This window comes from Vespa velutina, chromosome 9, assembly GCF_912470025.1.
Source record: "Vespa velutina chromosome 9, iVesVel2.1, whole genome shotgun sequence".
NCBI classification, from domain to species: Eukaryota; Metazoa; Arthropoda; class Insecta; order Hymenoptera; family Vespidae; genus Vespa; species Vespa velutina.
Window position 1 is genome coordinate 7,338,540 of NC_062196.1, and position 17,500 is coordinate 7,356,039.

The 17,500-nt window shown below is 33.7% G+C and overlaps 1 protein-coding gene across 4 annotated transcripts in view; it reads right to left on the reverse strand.

The window, feature by feature from the left end:
• LOC124951752 (storkhead-box protein 2) overlaps positions 1-17,500 on the reverse strand; it is an 84,241-nt gene that overhangs the window by 14,703 nt on the left and 52,038 nt on the right. The window lies entirely within an intron of this gene.

Sequence of the window (17,500 nt, forward strand, 5' to 3'; positions counted from 1 at the left end):
ATTACGTACACTCATCATCCAGTTTCTCTAGGTCGAAACGAAAACTAAACGTCGTTGAATCGATCGAAACAAGAGAAAGTATACTTGCAATGTTTTCTAAGTAAACGATTATTTATATATGTATGTATAATACGTACCATATGTAACTTGGATACGCGCGTACAATGTACATATACATATACATATACATATACATATACGTATACATATTATACTAAGTGTAATATTATGAAAGAAAATGAGGATCCTTTAGAGCTACCAGTTATATCCTATAAGGTTTTCTCGATTCTATCGGAAAGTATGAAAATATTTATATAGAATATATATATATATATATATATGTATGTATATATATACACGCGCGTATATGGCGTGATCGAGATGAGGAGAGAAAGGAATGGGAGTGGGGGAAAACAAAAATAAATAAATACAAAAAAAAAAAAATAAAAATAAAAAATAGAAAGAAAGAAAAATGTAGCCCGTAAGAGCGGACTCGCGGAATCGGACGAGGATCGCCGCTTAACGGCACGCCTAGATGCGATTCCCTTCGGACAAGGTGTGGTTGGTAGCACCTTGGTTGGTAGGACCGATGCAATGCCGGACCAGGTTTCTTGCTCGTTGCCTATTGGATTTATGTATTCCTGTCGGCGATCAATAGCCTGTTGGAGTTTAACAGTCGGCCGTTTTGTTAGTCTCGCATGGAATGCAAATATATTGTGTGCAAGGAACACGAGTCAATTATATCTAAGAGCACGTGTCGACATTCTCATTTTTTTTTTTTCTTCTTCTTTTTCTCTCTTTTTTCTTTTTTTTTGCATTTCTTTCTTTCTTATGTTGTTTTTCTTTATATATATATATATATATTGTATAATTATATTACCTTTTCTTTTTTTGATCTTTTCTTTTCCTTCAAAAACTTGTATGGTCTTTTGAGAAAGAAAAAAAACATGATCGCACCTCGTGCAATTTTTAATCGTGTAAACGAATAATATTTTATTTAGAACCGCGCACAAGTTTTCATTAGAGATACAATTACAGTTTTCTCCATGACTCGTGTTAGGCTATTTCTTTTATTTTTTCTTTTTTTTCTTCTCCTTTTTTTTTTTTTTTTCTTTTGTTCGTTTCTCCCTTTAACATCGCACAATTATTACGATCCTTAAGAACTATCGACTCGTTCGTTCTTTAGATCATTATTGTCGTTCAATCAATTTTATATACGTATCATATTCGATAATTTCTTATCGATCAAATAATTTCCTTTTTTTTTTTTTCCGTCGATATATATATATATATATATACATTTTTTTTTTAATTCTCGATTAGCGATTATTTCCCGAATTAAATGAATCGCTTTTAAAAAGATTCTTATCGTATGTACGGTCGATCCTCGAAGACTATTTGATGATTAAACTCAGATTATATAAAATATTGTTCTCCGTTATTGCTCTCTCTTTCTCTCTCTTTCCCCCAATGTTTTGTAGCGTCCCATTTCAAAAGAAACGTTACGTATTTACTATACACATATACACACGCACTTACATATATATATATATATATATATATATATATATACGCATACTGATAAACAAACGTGGAGTACGTATTCATACGTCCATTATGTAAGTACATTAATTCAACGTCCATTAATTCGATATGCAAATAAATTACATAAGTATACAAGTCAATTAAGCTTAGGTGAGCATGCCATGCGAATAACCAGCAACGAGTAACAGCAAAGGCAACAGTAACAGCAACATAGCAATAGCAACGACGACGGTGGCTGTGGCTACGGTATGAACGACAACAGTACGACATGTAGTCGCGTCTCGATCAGTTTCTCGTTGTTGTTTGCCTCTCTATAACCCGAAAGCCACTTCCGTGACAGATCTATCTATATCTGATAGACGCCCGTAGATCCTTTTGTAACGCTTATATCCTCTATGTTTGCCAATGCTTTAAAACCGTAAGAACACAGTACTTGTACAAGAGTATCAGTGTTATCGTCGAACCGATTGAATTTACGACGGAGTTAGATCGAACGCCTGACTTTCATCGGCCGAGATTACGATCATAAAAGATACTATTATGAGATAATGTTTAAAATGTGATTCTTTAGATTCTCGAATAGGGAGAGTGAGGGGGGGGGCGGGGCGGGGAGAAAGGTGGGGGGGGGCAAGGATTGATTATCTCGACAAGGTCGTACAAAGATCTAAATATTCGATTCAAAATAGAGATTTTCACTTTTACAAAATTCTTTTATTCCCTTTTCGCTCGATGGATCTATTCCTGTAATCTTCTCTTTTTTTCTCTTTTTATATATCATCCTTTTTTTTTCTTTTCTTTTTTTTTTTTTTTGTACCTTTCACCCGTATACGAAGAAAAATATAAATAGACATGAAAATAAATAAATTATAAATAAATAAGTGAAAATGGAGAAACAAAAAAATATCGCGTGGTATGTCGCGGTCAAACGCAAATAAGATTTCGAGACGTATCTCGTATATATGGTAGGTAGATAAGTAAGTAACCTTTTGAGTGCCGACAGTCACGACGACTGATGGGATTCGTGATTCTCTTGGAGAATTCTTGGCGATTGGATCCGGGTCGCGCCAACACAGTTGACTCTTCTCAACTCTGAAGAGAGGACGATTCTCCTTATGTATATATATATATATATATATATATATATATATATATATATATATATTATATAAATTATATATACATACGTAACGATCGTCACGTAAGGGATCTTCTAATTTGTTTTGATTTTTTTTTTGTCTCCTCTCTCTTTCGATATTCCAAACAAATTTGAAAGAAGCGTCACGTAACTTTGTTTTCTCTTTCTCATTCTTGGGATAGTATTAGAATTGGATTGATTATTTCTATGTATCGCGTTAGACGATGGATTAAAGGATGGGATGGTTCTTAGAAGAAATATATATGTTTGGATTTTACAAGAAGTTATTCCTTCGAACACACACACATACAGAGAGAGAGAGAGAGAGAGAGAGAGAGAGAGAGAGAAAGAGAAAGAAAAAGGGAGTGTAGGAATTTAAAAATAGTAAAAACCCAACGTGGTTCCAGCTGGTCCATGTGTAGCTTATGTCTATGCGTTGTTTATGCAGTCTCTTATATTCCCGACGGTTCGGATCCAAACCTGTCGTTATCTCCTCTCCTCCTACTCTTTTATTTTTTTTTTCTTCTTTTTTTTTTTTTTCTCTTAAAGAAACCAGAATATCGAAAGAGAGGGAGTTACCCGTCTGAAAGTCTTTCTTTTTTTTTTTTTTCTTTTCTTCGTAGAAACATTTTTAAAAAATTCCTTTACTATCTCCAACGTGAGCCTTCCCTTTTTTCCTCCTATTTTTTTCTTTGTTTCTTTATCTTTTTTTTCTTTTCTTCTTTTTTTTTTTTTTTTTTTTTCCCCTTTTTAAACCAAACCTATCATCTCGTTTTTCACGTGTCTTCGCGATCGAAAGCAAATTGTCTAAGAGGAAGAAAATGATGATGATGATGAAGAGGAAGAAGAAGAAGAAGAAGAAGAAGGATTATTTTTAATTCTAACTTCGTAAAAGATTCAATTTTATATCCAACAATACGATATGTTCTTTTAATTAATTAAAAGATCATTTAATCGTAATTAAATTATTTATTTATATGAGTTTTGATCCGATCATAAATTACATTGGCATGTGCAAGATACTTTGTGGGAGTCTAAAAGATCTTGGACTCTTTTGTTACTTCAGAATCGCGGACAACGAATCACGATCGATTGCTTTCGATAATGGCGCAATCGTGTCTGCGCGGCAAAAGGTATCGTTCCTTTTGTAAGAAAAGATAAACGTCAATAAATTCCGCATCCATTCGGATCTCTACGGACTACGCCGTGAAAACCGTTCACTCTTAGTGATAATTAACGAGCTTTTTCCGTGATGTAGCAATGACCGATAAAAATTATTGTTCCTTAGATGAATATCGTCTAAGGATCTATCACGTGGATCGATCTTAACTAACAATAAGTTTTATTATCTCGCTTGGATTATAACGATCGTGCCTATTGTCGTATATTAGGCAAGAAATTTTGCAACGTTTTAAACGAATAATTATTATTTTCATATCTTTCAAACTTGATGATATTTGAATTATTATCTAACGATTTATAAATCTTTTTTTATTTCTTCTTTCTCTCTTTTTACTTTTTCTTTTTTTTCTTTTTTTTTTTTTTTTTTTATCTTTGTCTTCCCTCCTTTCTCTTTTTACTCTCTTCGAGCTCGCCCCTCTCCCCCCTTCCCCCGCGGCCCACCGAACGTTACGCTGATATTATTAAGGGGTAAAAAGAAAAAAAAAAAAAAAAAGAAAGAAAGAAAAAATAAAGAGAGAGAAAAAAAAAAATTAAAAATTAAGTAAAACCTTTTCAAATAGATAAGATCGATAAATTTGAAAATGACTTTACTAAATCATAGTACGAAAGACCAGAGGACATCGTTACGTAACTTTAAAAGATATATGTATATATGCACCAACGCAATAAGAGATACGCGTTCAATCCCGTAGGCGAGACACGTGGAATTTCTGATTTGTAATTGTATCGAGATTTCCTGTATAGTATACGAAACGTGTCCGAGCGCGGATAGTTGCTAAATTTATGGTCAATTTAATCCTCACTCACGGTATCACCGGGGAAGCCAATGTAAAAAAGAAAGGACAGATTTGTGGGCGATATTAATAGCCGATTCAACATTCTCACTGAACGTGTGGCAAACACAGGGTGTGTCGTAATTTCTCTGAGACGTTAACCGAACTCTGATCGCGTGTCCTTGCTAGGAATTGCTAGGGGAAAAAAAAAAAAAAAAAAAAAAAAATTATAAACATATATATATATATATATATATAAAATTACTTTACACTTCGTAAATCTTCGATTACACATTATGAATTAATAATAGAGCTGTTAAAAGTCTCCGTTAAGTTTTTTTTTTTTTTTTTCTTTTTTTTTCTTGTTTTTTTTTTCTCTTTCTTCTAAGCAGCACTAACTAAAGGACAATAAATTCTTAGATTAGGTCCGATAGTTAGACGTAACGCGGAAGCGTTTGCACGTAACATCTTGCGAATATCCTTCGAATAATACGAGACTTCGTTGTATACGAGTGATTCGAGATCAACGGAGCAAAGATGAAATGTCGTGATAATTCGTTCGACGAAGGAAATTAATCGAGCGTAAATTTGAACGTGATTCGTGTAACATAATTGGCGTTGCCTTTATCGACAGAGATTGATCTGATCTATCTAATCTTCGATTAGAAAAATATATATATATATATATATATATATATATATATATATATGTACACGTATGCATGTTATTCGTCACATTATTTCTGTTCTTTTTTTTTTTTTTTTTTTTTTTTAATATTGTCTTAATATTGTCGGATATTATCGATTATATATATATTTTTTTTATTACAGAATAAACAAATACATATTTACATTAAAAAAAAAAAAAAAAAAAGAAAAAAAAAAGAAAAAAAAGAAACTTTCACGCACGTGATAATAATTCAACACACGTAAATCAATTCGATCGTATTTAACAAGTGTATTGTAAAAAAAAAAAAAAAAAAAAAAAAAAGAAAAAAAAAAGAAGAATTGAGAAAAAAAGAAATTAAGTAAAAAAGAAAAAAACAATTCATGTCAAATTGGTCGGAGTCGGTTTGACGTTAAAAGTATAGTGGGCGATGTGTCATCAATCACGTCGTCGTCGCTTATATTTACGATCTGTCATGCTTTCTTGACATTAGCCTACATATGGCATTAATGGATTTTACCAGTGCGCTAAAAATCAAACGGTTCGTTTTATAGTATTCTTGAGGACTATGGCCACGCCTTTCCTCGTCTACAAATAGCCTAGGCGATACTTACACCCGGTATAATTACGTTCGCTCGTAGTACTGTAGTGCATAAACGTATATATTATAGACGACGATCGTTGGTCGTGTTTCGATAAACGGTAAAAAAAATTATTATTCGTTAATACTGTTTCGTTTCTATAGCGAACACGCATTTACGATTACAGATTATATCCTTCATCAAATATATATATATATAATGTATGTGTGTGTGTATTTACAGTTGTAAAATTTTTGAACGATTTTTCAAATCTTTCTTTTTTGATTATTTCCTTTAATTTTTCTTCTTTTCTTCTTCTCTTTCTTTCTTTTTTTTTTTTTTTTTTTTTTTTTTCCTCGAAGAGATGAGAAAGTCTCGAAATAGATAGAAGGCGAACCCACGCATATACCTTCAATGGAAAGTTTGATTGAGATTCTTCTTAAACGATTGACAATAGCGATATGATTATCCACCTACATGCATACGCAGATAGGTGTCGTAACTAAATTAGTGTAAACAAGATGATATCCTTGGGAATTGGTTTTCTTTTTTCTTTTCTTTTTTTTTTCTTTTTTTTTTTCTTTTTTTTTTTTGAGAACAAACGTTACGTTACGTTCTCAATCTCTTATCAATCGGATGATATCTCTTCTGATCCCATTTGAAAGAAAGAAAAAAGAAGTTTCAAACAAAAGACATTTTTTTCACGATCATTCGAATCGAATACGATAAAATTGTACGAGCACCTGTGTTTTGATCCACTTCGGTACTCTGGCATCGTTTTACGTCGTAGCCAGTGAAAGGCGACGCGAGCTTCTGTCGTTGCCACCACAGGAACCGACCACAGTGTCCGGACATTGACGAGACGACCATTAATGCAACAACATATATACCAGACGACTTTCCATCCAGACGACGACTTTGCATCGTCTATTGATAAAGACGAACATTTGGAAATAGGAATTAAAATATATTCTTGACATCAATCATAACCATTATATCGGACACTTTCGATTGAATCATTAACAATGATTTTTTTGTTGTCAGTTTAGTCTGATTAATCCAATTTATCATTGTCTCTCGTAAAATTATTATAATTCCTTAACGTGTTAATCTACGAATGATCAAGGGGTTGTTGGATCAAATATTACGTGACTTTTAAATATCTATACGTACGTATATATTTCATTTCACGTCTTTACACATTAGTCAAAAGCATTTCACTATTGTAAGATAAAAATAGCAAAGGGGGAAGGAAGAAAAAAAATTAAAAAAAAAAAGAACAAAAAAAAGAACAAAAAAAAAAAGAAGAAGAAGAAGAAACAAATTCAAAGTAACGATCGTTCCTTGGCATGAAAGGTGTACGACATCGAAATCCACTCCTCGACGTAGTCGTATGGTGTGCCGAAGGCGGCGGCATCAGTCGAGAATAACGCGCTTCTGGAGGGTTTCCAGACGCTCAAGGACGTAACTGGGCAAACGAGCGACCACAAGTAATGCAAAGTAACGTTATTTGCGGTCTCCAAGTGTTCAGAGCTCCGAAGTTCTTGTTCGACTGAGGACACGTAAACTGTGAAGTCGTTCAACAGATCTTTTTTTCTTTCTCTTTCTTTCGTTCTTTCTCTCTCTCTCTCTCTTTCTCTCTCTCTATCTCTCTGTCTGTTTGAATGTATGTATGTGTGTCTATCTGTCTCTGTCTTTCTAATGGCTAGAAAATAATCAATACTTTTACCTTTTAAATTCATTCATGTATCGAGTCTCGATTTCTTTCATATAGTTATTTGTTTTCGTATGTCGAGGACTTTCAATGTACTCGTGACAAAGTCGATTGATCAAAACAAATCAATAAGATATAATAGTACACATAGAAGAGTGTGTATAAGGAAGAGAGAGAGAGAGAGAGAGAGAGAGGTTGTAGAAAAATATAAACATTAACATCGAAGTACCAATTACAATTCTATAGAATATAGGATTATTTCAGTCTTCCTCGTTCCTTCGACCTGGACTCATGCCAAATGTATTTGCGCTATCTCGAGTATCGTCGAAGGAAAAGTATCCTGAAGTATTACGACCAATGGAAAAGTATATATATATATATATATATATATATATATGTATTTATTCGTTCCTTGCGGAAAAGTAATAAGGACGAGAGAGAAAAAGATATAGAAAGGGGTGAGATAAGGATAGAAAGATAGAGAGTACAATTGAGAGTACGATTCAATTTCCAAAATGGATATTTCTATGTACAATACGTATGTGTGTGTTTGCGTGCCATATCATCGTATGTTATATACCGTAAGTATATATCGTTAAACTAATATCATTAGAAAACGAAACAATTGGCTCATCGTTCGTAGAATATTACGTCGATATAAATTTCGTTTCGACTTGGAACTTTCGGGTGATTAATTTTTATGACGATTTCGATAACAAAAAAAAAAAAAAAAAAAAAAGAAAAAAAAAAGAAAAAAGAAATAATAAAGATAATAACCATTTCTTTCTTTCTTTTTTTCTTTTTTTTTCTTTCTTTCTTTTTTTTTTTTTTCTTTTTTTTTTTTTTCCCCCAAATATCTCTTAATACATATCGTAATACGTACTTAAACGAAGGAGGCGATCATCGTTACACTCGAATAAGAATTACACTTTCACTTCGTCGTAATCATTGACAATTTTCTTTTTGTCCCTTTTTTTTCTTCTTCTTCTTCTTCTTTTTTCTTTCTTCTTTTTTTGTTCTTCCTTCTCTCTCTCTCTCTCTCTCTCTCTCTCTCTCTCTCTCTCTCATCTCATTCGAACTTTATTTCGGGTCGTATCCAGTTCGTCTTTAATTTCAAGAAATGAAAAGTCTTTATAGAACGATCGTAGGATTCGCGCGACGCCTTTCCCTTTCGCAGGAACAAGAACGTCGAGCTCCTCCTTTTTTACGTTCCACCATAAAGTTGGATACTGAAGGTCCATGAGAACTCTGTAATTTTCCCCTCGTTTCATCGGCTCGTCCGCATATATTTGCTTGCTTGCTTGTTTGGATCGATCGATCGAATGAACGAACGAACGAACGAACGAACGAACGACCGATGGATGATCGTACGATCGAACGAATGAACGACCGATCGACCGAATTCTCCAGATTCTTGCGAATCTGGATTTCGAGAGTGGAACGAACGTTATGTCGCCTTGGTACGGTTAAACGTGCATTTCATTATTTCTTTATAAATTAGGCCAAACCTTTTCATTTCCAATATATGATTTGTTTATCGTATCGAAATACCGAATACGATATATTGCCTAAAATACGATAGATAACATTGCGAAGAATAATTTTCTTTCTATGTAAACATATATATATATATATATATATATATATATATATATATATACAAACATATACGAATGTATATGTAATAAGCGTGTATTCATTTGTATATACGTATACGTACATAGGTAGATTATACTTATAGCGTATTAGAACGTTATGAAATTTATATATACGTAGAAACGTGATTAAATGAGGAATATTTGATCGGTGTACATTGATGTTAGAAAAAAAAAAAAAAAAAAAAAAACTCAAGTCTTATAGTAAACGACCTTGGTTAACTTCTCAACCGTTTACGTTTTTCCGTGATGACGGAATAGGATTTGATCGAGGTCGTTAAAAACGGGACACCTTGAGACTCGTGGGATAAGATAGTCAGTCAGTCGTTGGTAGTACGATTAGGCGATACCACGCGTCTCCTGTGGGCGTGCCCGAGGGAGGCATGGGATTAATTTATTAGCAATGCCTGCAATTATCCGTTACTCAATGGCGCAGCTTCCATGTCGAGAAAGAGAGAGAAAGAGAGAGAGAGAGAGAGAGAAAGAGAAAGAGAAAGAGAAAGAGAGAGAAAGAGAGCAGATACTTAGAACGATGCGATGTTGATTTAAAGCGTTTAGATAGCTATGGTATCCCGTCGAAAGGTACTCTAGCTACCGGTCTTAAATAATCGTTTAATTACACCGCAATACGATCTCTTATTAACTAGCCGGCTTTGCTCGATTTACACTTGGCAAACCGATTCCAGATATTTTTCGTATAAACCGTGGTCGATCGTCTTATAATATAATGCTCGATTACATATTCTATATATATATATGCATGTATGTATGTATTAATATTATATATATATATATATATATATATATATATATATATATATATATATATATGTAATATTTTGCCGAAAGTATGTGTATGCGTTAAACGTAAATATTATTCATCAATGATACAATCGATCTGTTTCTTCTAATACAACGCATTATGTATATATATATATATATATATATATATATATATATATATATATATATATATGAGACACGTAAGTATAGTAAGTAAGTTTATTAATGCTCATTAAAATAAAGAAGTACGAGGAGAGACGTCAAACGGGAAGAATAGAATGGGCGTGATAAGGATCGATGGAGATCGATAAAGATCGATAGGAATGAAGGAAAAAAGAAGTATCGTGGTGTTGCATGAGAGAAGAAGTTGCTAGGTATATCGAACGTGACACACATAAAAAGAGATACTTAGGTACACAGCCAATGTCCAACTCTCGTATACGTATACGTATACGTATAGATAGATAGATAGATAGATAGATAGATATTCGCATGTACTCGAAGGTAGATGCGACGACGTTTGCAAAATAATGCTTAATAGGAAAGTTGAATCGAGATCGCGGGGACGTGACCCAGAAGCATCCGACGGTAAAAGGGGTCACGCCTATAGCTTCTGTTTCGATCCACGCCTTCGTTTTAAGACTCAGATCTTCCTCTTCCTCTTCATCTTCATTCTTCGTCTTCGTCTTCGTCGTCTTTGTCGTCAGTCGATCAGTCAAAGAGATGGCGAGAATCCAGTTGATGCGCTCGACGGGAAGCTGCCACTCGAAAAGACGCCGTGGCACACATCGATGGACGCCTGCCTGGTATATAGTAAATAAGAGAGAAAGAGAGAGAGAAAGATAGATAGAGAGAGAGAACGAGAGAGTTGTTGCTTGTGACTCGACGAGTCTTACGATTCTCGTGAGCGCGTGCAAGTGGGGTGCCTCGTTGAAGGATCGGAAGAGGGGACCGTGGGATCCCTTCTATAAGCCTGTGTACACACGAGTCTTGGATCTCTCATGGGCAAGCGCCGCCACGGTTATAGCAATGCCAATTTACATGGCTGTCCCACGAGAGATCCATCCTTTATGTAGGAAAGAGATAGACGAAAATAGAGGGCGAGATAGAAAAAAAGAAAAAGAGAGAGAGAGAGAGAGAGAGAGAGAGAGAGAGTGGGTATGTATGTGTGTGTATATGAGAGAGAGAGAGAGATAAACGAGAGAGTAGAATCGATTTAATGTAGGTCGATTGTCTACGGGTGATCTACGGACTCGTGTGCCATGGATTTATCGAGGTGAAAGGTCAAATTCACCTCTCGAGTCCAATGACGACGTTTCATCGAACTTGGACAACAACGCCTACCACCCTCATTCAGCCCCTCTCTCTTTTCTTTTATCATAATTAAGAGTCTTTCGATGATTTTCTTTTTTTTTTTCTTCCTTTCTTTCTCTCTCTCTCTCTCTCTCTCTCTTTCTTTCTTTTTACAATGATTTATCCTTTATCGTTAATTTATCAAATTCGTTCTTATATATATATATATATATATTTGTGTGTGTGTGCGTGTGTGTATAGATGTATATTTATTTATTTATTTATTTATTTACTATCTTTTTTTTTCTCACAATTGTCAATGTTTACGACGTTATCTTAGCTTAGTTAGGATAGGTATAGTTATTCGTCTGCTAAACGCAAAGGCTCAGCTTAAAATTATACGTGATGATCGTGCGCGAGCCGACAATTTCCGTATTAGTGCGGCGCGTAAGCCGCGTAATGATACACCACTTCGAGCGTGATCCTTGTTTTATGATCGCTCGTTAGTTCGCCCTTTGAAAATATTTGCGCGTCAAGCGATCCGTGAAATTTTATATGTAATTTCTACAATGAAATATAATAAACGCTTTCCGTTTCTTCGATTCTTTTCTTTTTTTTTTTTTTTTTTTTTTTTCACCCTCGACATTTTATACCGATCGATCTTAAATAATGAAATGATCGTATCGTTTCATTTCCATTCGATATAATTAGATCAAAGAAACTTTTAATCGTTATTTAATTATAATTTATAATTTAATTATTACGTGTGAGACGTGAAAAGAAGGAAAAAAAGGAAAAAAAAAATAAATAAAATGATCGATTATAACGAATGCATCCTCTCGTTTGATATTTTTTTTTTTTTTTTTGTGAATAATTTTTTCGAAAAGAAAATATTGCCGATCTTAAACGCGGATAAATACATATACACATACACATATATTACACAGATACATACATATATATATATATATATATATATATACACACACATACATATATACATATAAACATTATGCATTTATTCCCTAGATCTCTAAGAGAATAGCAAAATCGTGAGACGGCAAGGCTCGGTATAGCGTGAGAGGTTGACCTTATGATTACCTCTTGGATAAAAAGGATGCCCTAAGGGTTTGCGGAACAAAACTCTTCTTCGATTCCAACCCTTCGTGCATCGATATATACAATGAACGTCTATGAACGTCTTCTAGTCTTAATTTTACCTTCTGGCGAAAGGCGGTTCTTTCGACGTCGATTATCGTCGCGGAAGTCTCGATTACCGTAATCGACGCGCCGTAATACTTAGCGCTCCGACGAGAGAGAAACGTGGAAGGGTGGTGGTGAACAAGTTGAAGGGTTGATAAAGGTTAGAATTTTGCGTTAAGGTAAAAATCCAACGACGAAGGGAATAAAACGTTTTTTTTTTCCTTTTTTTTTTTTTTTCCCCATATATCTTCTATGGATAAAAATTTTCTTTCATCCCAAATTCGATCTTATATTATTTTCTGAAATTATATTAATTATAATACAATCAATATAATTGTTTTCTTCGTATAAAATGTGAATTTTTATTATCGTTGAAAACATTTGATTTGAGCCTAAGATAAAATTATACGTTACCTTGGTGATAAGATGAGTGAAAGATCAAGATATAAGTAATGTTTGTCACGTTGATAATATTTTTTTTTTCTTTTTTTTTTTTTTTTTTTTTTATAAATAATATATCTAGGAGAATTTATTAGCGTATCTGTTTGAATTAGATTTCACTCTTATTAGGAAATATATTTTTAATTTTGTTATAATATCGTTCGAATATATGTATAAACTTCGTCATATACATATATTTAATTACTTTCCCATAACTTTTTATATACCTCTTTCTCTCTCTCTCTCTCTCTCTCTATATATATATATATATATATATATATACATATACAATATATAAAAGAGATTTAAAAGAATAAATTGTCGTAAATGAAAAAATTTGGAAAGATGTGTTTTAAATAAGATAACGAGAACAAAATTATTTGTACGAATGATCGGAATGATTCGAAGAGACACGTTGAAATTGAAATTTCAATTTACTCGTCACGTTGTCGGTGTAAATATAATATTATCTCAATGTTATATTATTTTTTTCTTTTCTTTCTAAAGGAAAAAAGAAAGAAAGAAAGAAAGAAAAGAAGAACACGAAAGATTTCCAATCGGTAATACGAGTGTCGCGATAGATAATGGCGTTACGGTTATGTTGCAGAATACATGCGTCAATTCAACCGTGGACGCATTTTCGCGCTTACGGATGAGTTGTCTCTATTTCGAACGGGTTCCTTATCTGAATGAATTATTAACTCGTCGGTGCGTCGGCCAATGGAATTTCCATTTAAACCAGACTCCTTCGAACCAACCCTTAACTCGGCGTCCTTGGGAATAAAGAACGATCGAGACACGATATCGTTGGAACGCGTCGATATTCTCTCTCTCTCTCTCTCTCTTTTTGTCTCTATATCTCTTTTATATAGTTAAAGAACAGAGCATGCCAAGAAACCCTCGCGACCGCGAGCTGTCTTGAAATATATCGTTGGAGAATATAAACCACTTTCGAAGTCAAGCTTGGTCGCTGCTCATTGTCGCACCTTCGATAACGAGAGAGTGGGCCTTCTCTTTTCCAGCTGTTCGATACATATATATATATATATATATATATATACATATCTTTCTTTCTCATCTAATAGTTAAACACATGTTCCATGTATAGAATCTAACTTGGTATGTAACTTCGAGGACACATATGTATTATACATATATTACGTGGTGAAAAATATTTATAAAAATGTTAAATGATAATTAAATTTCTTATCTTATATTATATTATATTCGTTTATAATAATATATTTGTATTGATAATTATAATATGTTATAATATAATTTATAATATATTGTTATATATTATTATATTATATTGCATTATATATATATATATTAATATACATTAATTTATCTTTTAGAGATTTGTAGATGAGTGAATGATCAAATTCATTAAAAAAAAAAAAAAAAAAAAAAAAAAAAAAAAAAAGAAACGATAAAATTTTTTAATGTTATTTTTTAGTGTAATTTTTAAACATTGATATATTTTCAAATAGAATTGGCACGTAAACTTTCAGAATCCATCATTATACACCCGGTATAAATGTTATCGCTATATATATATATATATATAAGTAAATACTTACACGTTGGTACGTGTGTATATTATACATACATAAGTAGAGTGCGAATAAAATTATTCATGGAAAACGTGGTGGTTGCGATCGTCTCGAATGCGCGCACACGCGAGATCAGCGACCGTCGGTGAGTACCGACTTAATCGATCGTACGGGAATGCAGCTACTGCGTCGCGGCTACACGGTGCCCCTTTGATTTATCGTATGTGAGAACGATGCAAACAAAAGTCGACCTATGGATTTTCTATTGGAACACACGTATCTCGCACACGGACAAAGGATTTTCTATCTTTTTCTTTTTTTTCTCTAACGGGTCTAGTAAAAGAGAAGAAGTGAATAGAAGGGGATAGAAGAGGAAAGGGTTTTTTTTTTTTGCGAACCATATCGTTTATTCTAACGCGAAAGCGCCAAAGACTATCGGAACTTTGGTAGATCTCTTTCTCGTTTCAAATCCTTTCAAAAGTGAAAGAAAGAAAGAAAGAGAGAGGGGGAGAGAAAGAGAGAGAGAGAGAGAAAGAGAGAGAGAGAGAGAGAGAGAGAGAGAGAGAGAGAAAAAGAGGAAAGTCTTCGGCATCTAAGTTAACTTGGTACTTGCTATAAGATGAAGATAAATCATCGTAAATATATCCGACATTTACATACACTTACACAAACAGAGAGAGAAAGAGAGAGAGAGAGAGAGAGAGAGAGAGAGAGAGAGAGAGATGTTAATAGTGTTAGTAATAGTAATAATAGTAGTAGTAAGAGTAGTAGTAGTAGTCGATGGTGGTAGCTCTGATGCTTATGTAAGCCGATATCTGGTATCGCGTCAAATAGAATCGTGTTTTATTTCACTGCCATATCTACGACATGGATTCGAATGTTTCGAATGTTATGAAAAATATACATCGCCACGGGGGGAGATACATAAATGCATGGGAAAATGTTGCCACTTGACCGATTCAATTTATCGACTCTCTCCCCTCTCCTCTCTCCCTCCCCTTGTCCCACTATCGCCGTTCTTTCTCAACCCCCCCACCCTCACCCCACCGCCTTTTATATCTACCTTTGGACCTCGAGTACGAGGTTCTTTCGTACGTCTCTCAATGTGTATGTGTATGTGTGTGTATGTGTGTGTGTGTACATGTGTTTGTGTTTTCTAGACGATATTTTCGTGCTGCCGGAGATGTCACGATCTTAGAAACGTTCAGAGCGAATCTTTATAATACGTGTAAAAATATCTATTAGTGTCTTTGCGTGTATGTGCGTTAGTGTAGTGTATATGTGTAGTGTGTGTAAATACGTTATGTTTTATACGCACGCCGCTAGGGATTTTCTTTTTTTTTTTTTTTTCTTTTTTTTCTCCTTTTAATTATCTATTTCCAAACGAAAATATAAAATATAAAAAATTAAATTCGAAAGCGACTGGCATCGTAACGTTTATGGTGGATTTTTATAATCTTCGGATCGACATAAGTAAATAAGTAAGCTTAGATTCGAGATCATCGAGAAAGAAAAAGAGGAGAAGGAGAAGGAGAACGACAGACCAATTATGCGAATCTACGAGAAACTTGTCGCTCGTTCATATAATCAACGAGGAGTATTTCTTTTTTCTTCTTCTTTTTCTCGCGTCGTACACAACGGCGTAAAAGGAAAAAAAAAAAAAAAAAGAAATGAAAATAACGATAAAGAAGAGGATTATTTTCAATTTGCAAATTTATTTAACGATATACTTTTTAACGTTGAAAATAAAAATAAGGCGATAAATGGAAATCGACGTGGCGTATTAATAATTTGTTTTTCTTCAAAGATAAACATACGCCTTTGACGACTATAAACTTCGAAGAATATATATACATACATACATATATACATATTTGGATACGTAAGTATTTACGTAGTATGTATAGTAAAGCAGTAAAGCGTAAATAGATTTCCCGAAAAATAATGCACATAATTTTGATATAGAGATGTATTGTAGAAACGGTAATATATAAAGTATGTACGTGTAAAGTAGATAACCAACCAACCAAGGATTACTTCCTTGGAATTGGTAAAAAGGTGGTTGAATTTGAGAATAGAGAGAATAAGAGATTTTGCAAAGTTTTTGCCACGTCACTGTGTAATATACCTTTCGACATAATACATACCTACCATACATATCTACATAAGTTACTTACGTAGATATGCATTGGTATAAGTTCGGTATAGTCCACTGATATAGTCTGAGCGTAGGCGTCTTTTATAGATATAATAGGTATTTCTGTAAGTAAAGGCTCTGGGAAGAATTGCAAAAAAAAAAAAAAAAAGGAAAAAAAAAGAAGAAAAGAAAAAAAAGAAAAAAAAAAAATCCAAAGAAGAAGAAAAAGGAGAGTAAAAAGGGCGTGAAAGAAATGGTGGAAAGAAAACGAAAAGAAGAAGAAAAATAAAAAAAAAGGTATTATATATATATATAAAGAGAGAGAGAGATAGGTATATACTACCTATGGAGAGATACGCATAGAAATTGGCGATGCTTCGACTATGCTACCTGATAAGCGACGACTAAGCTATTTCTGTTCTTTAACGTGTATAAGGATATACGTAGGTGCTTCTGGCGAACGTAAAACATCCTTTGAGGTTTAAGCTCGTCTATCCGTTCGCGAGCAAAGGAGTGCCGATAAAATAGAGAGAAAGAGAGAGAGGGAGAGAGAGAGAGAGAGAGAGAGAGAGAGAGAAAATCTTGCTCGCGTAAAGATAACTTCTACGATATGCTAAACGCGAGGATTTAAAGACTGCACTTTGCTGCTGTTGCTGTTGCTGCTATTGCTGTTTGCTGCTGATCCAAAGTATCTTTTCGCTTTTACGGAAGGAAGAAGTGGTATATTAAGAAAAATACGTTGGTTCGTATTTCATAAATCTTAGATATCTTAAAGAATTTCAAAAAAAAAAAAGAAAAAATAAAAAAATAAAAAAATAAAAAAAAACTGAAAAAA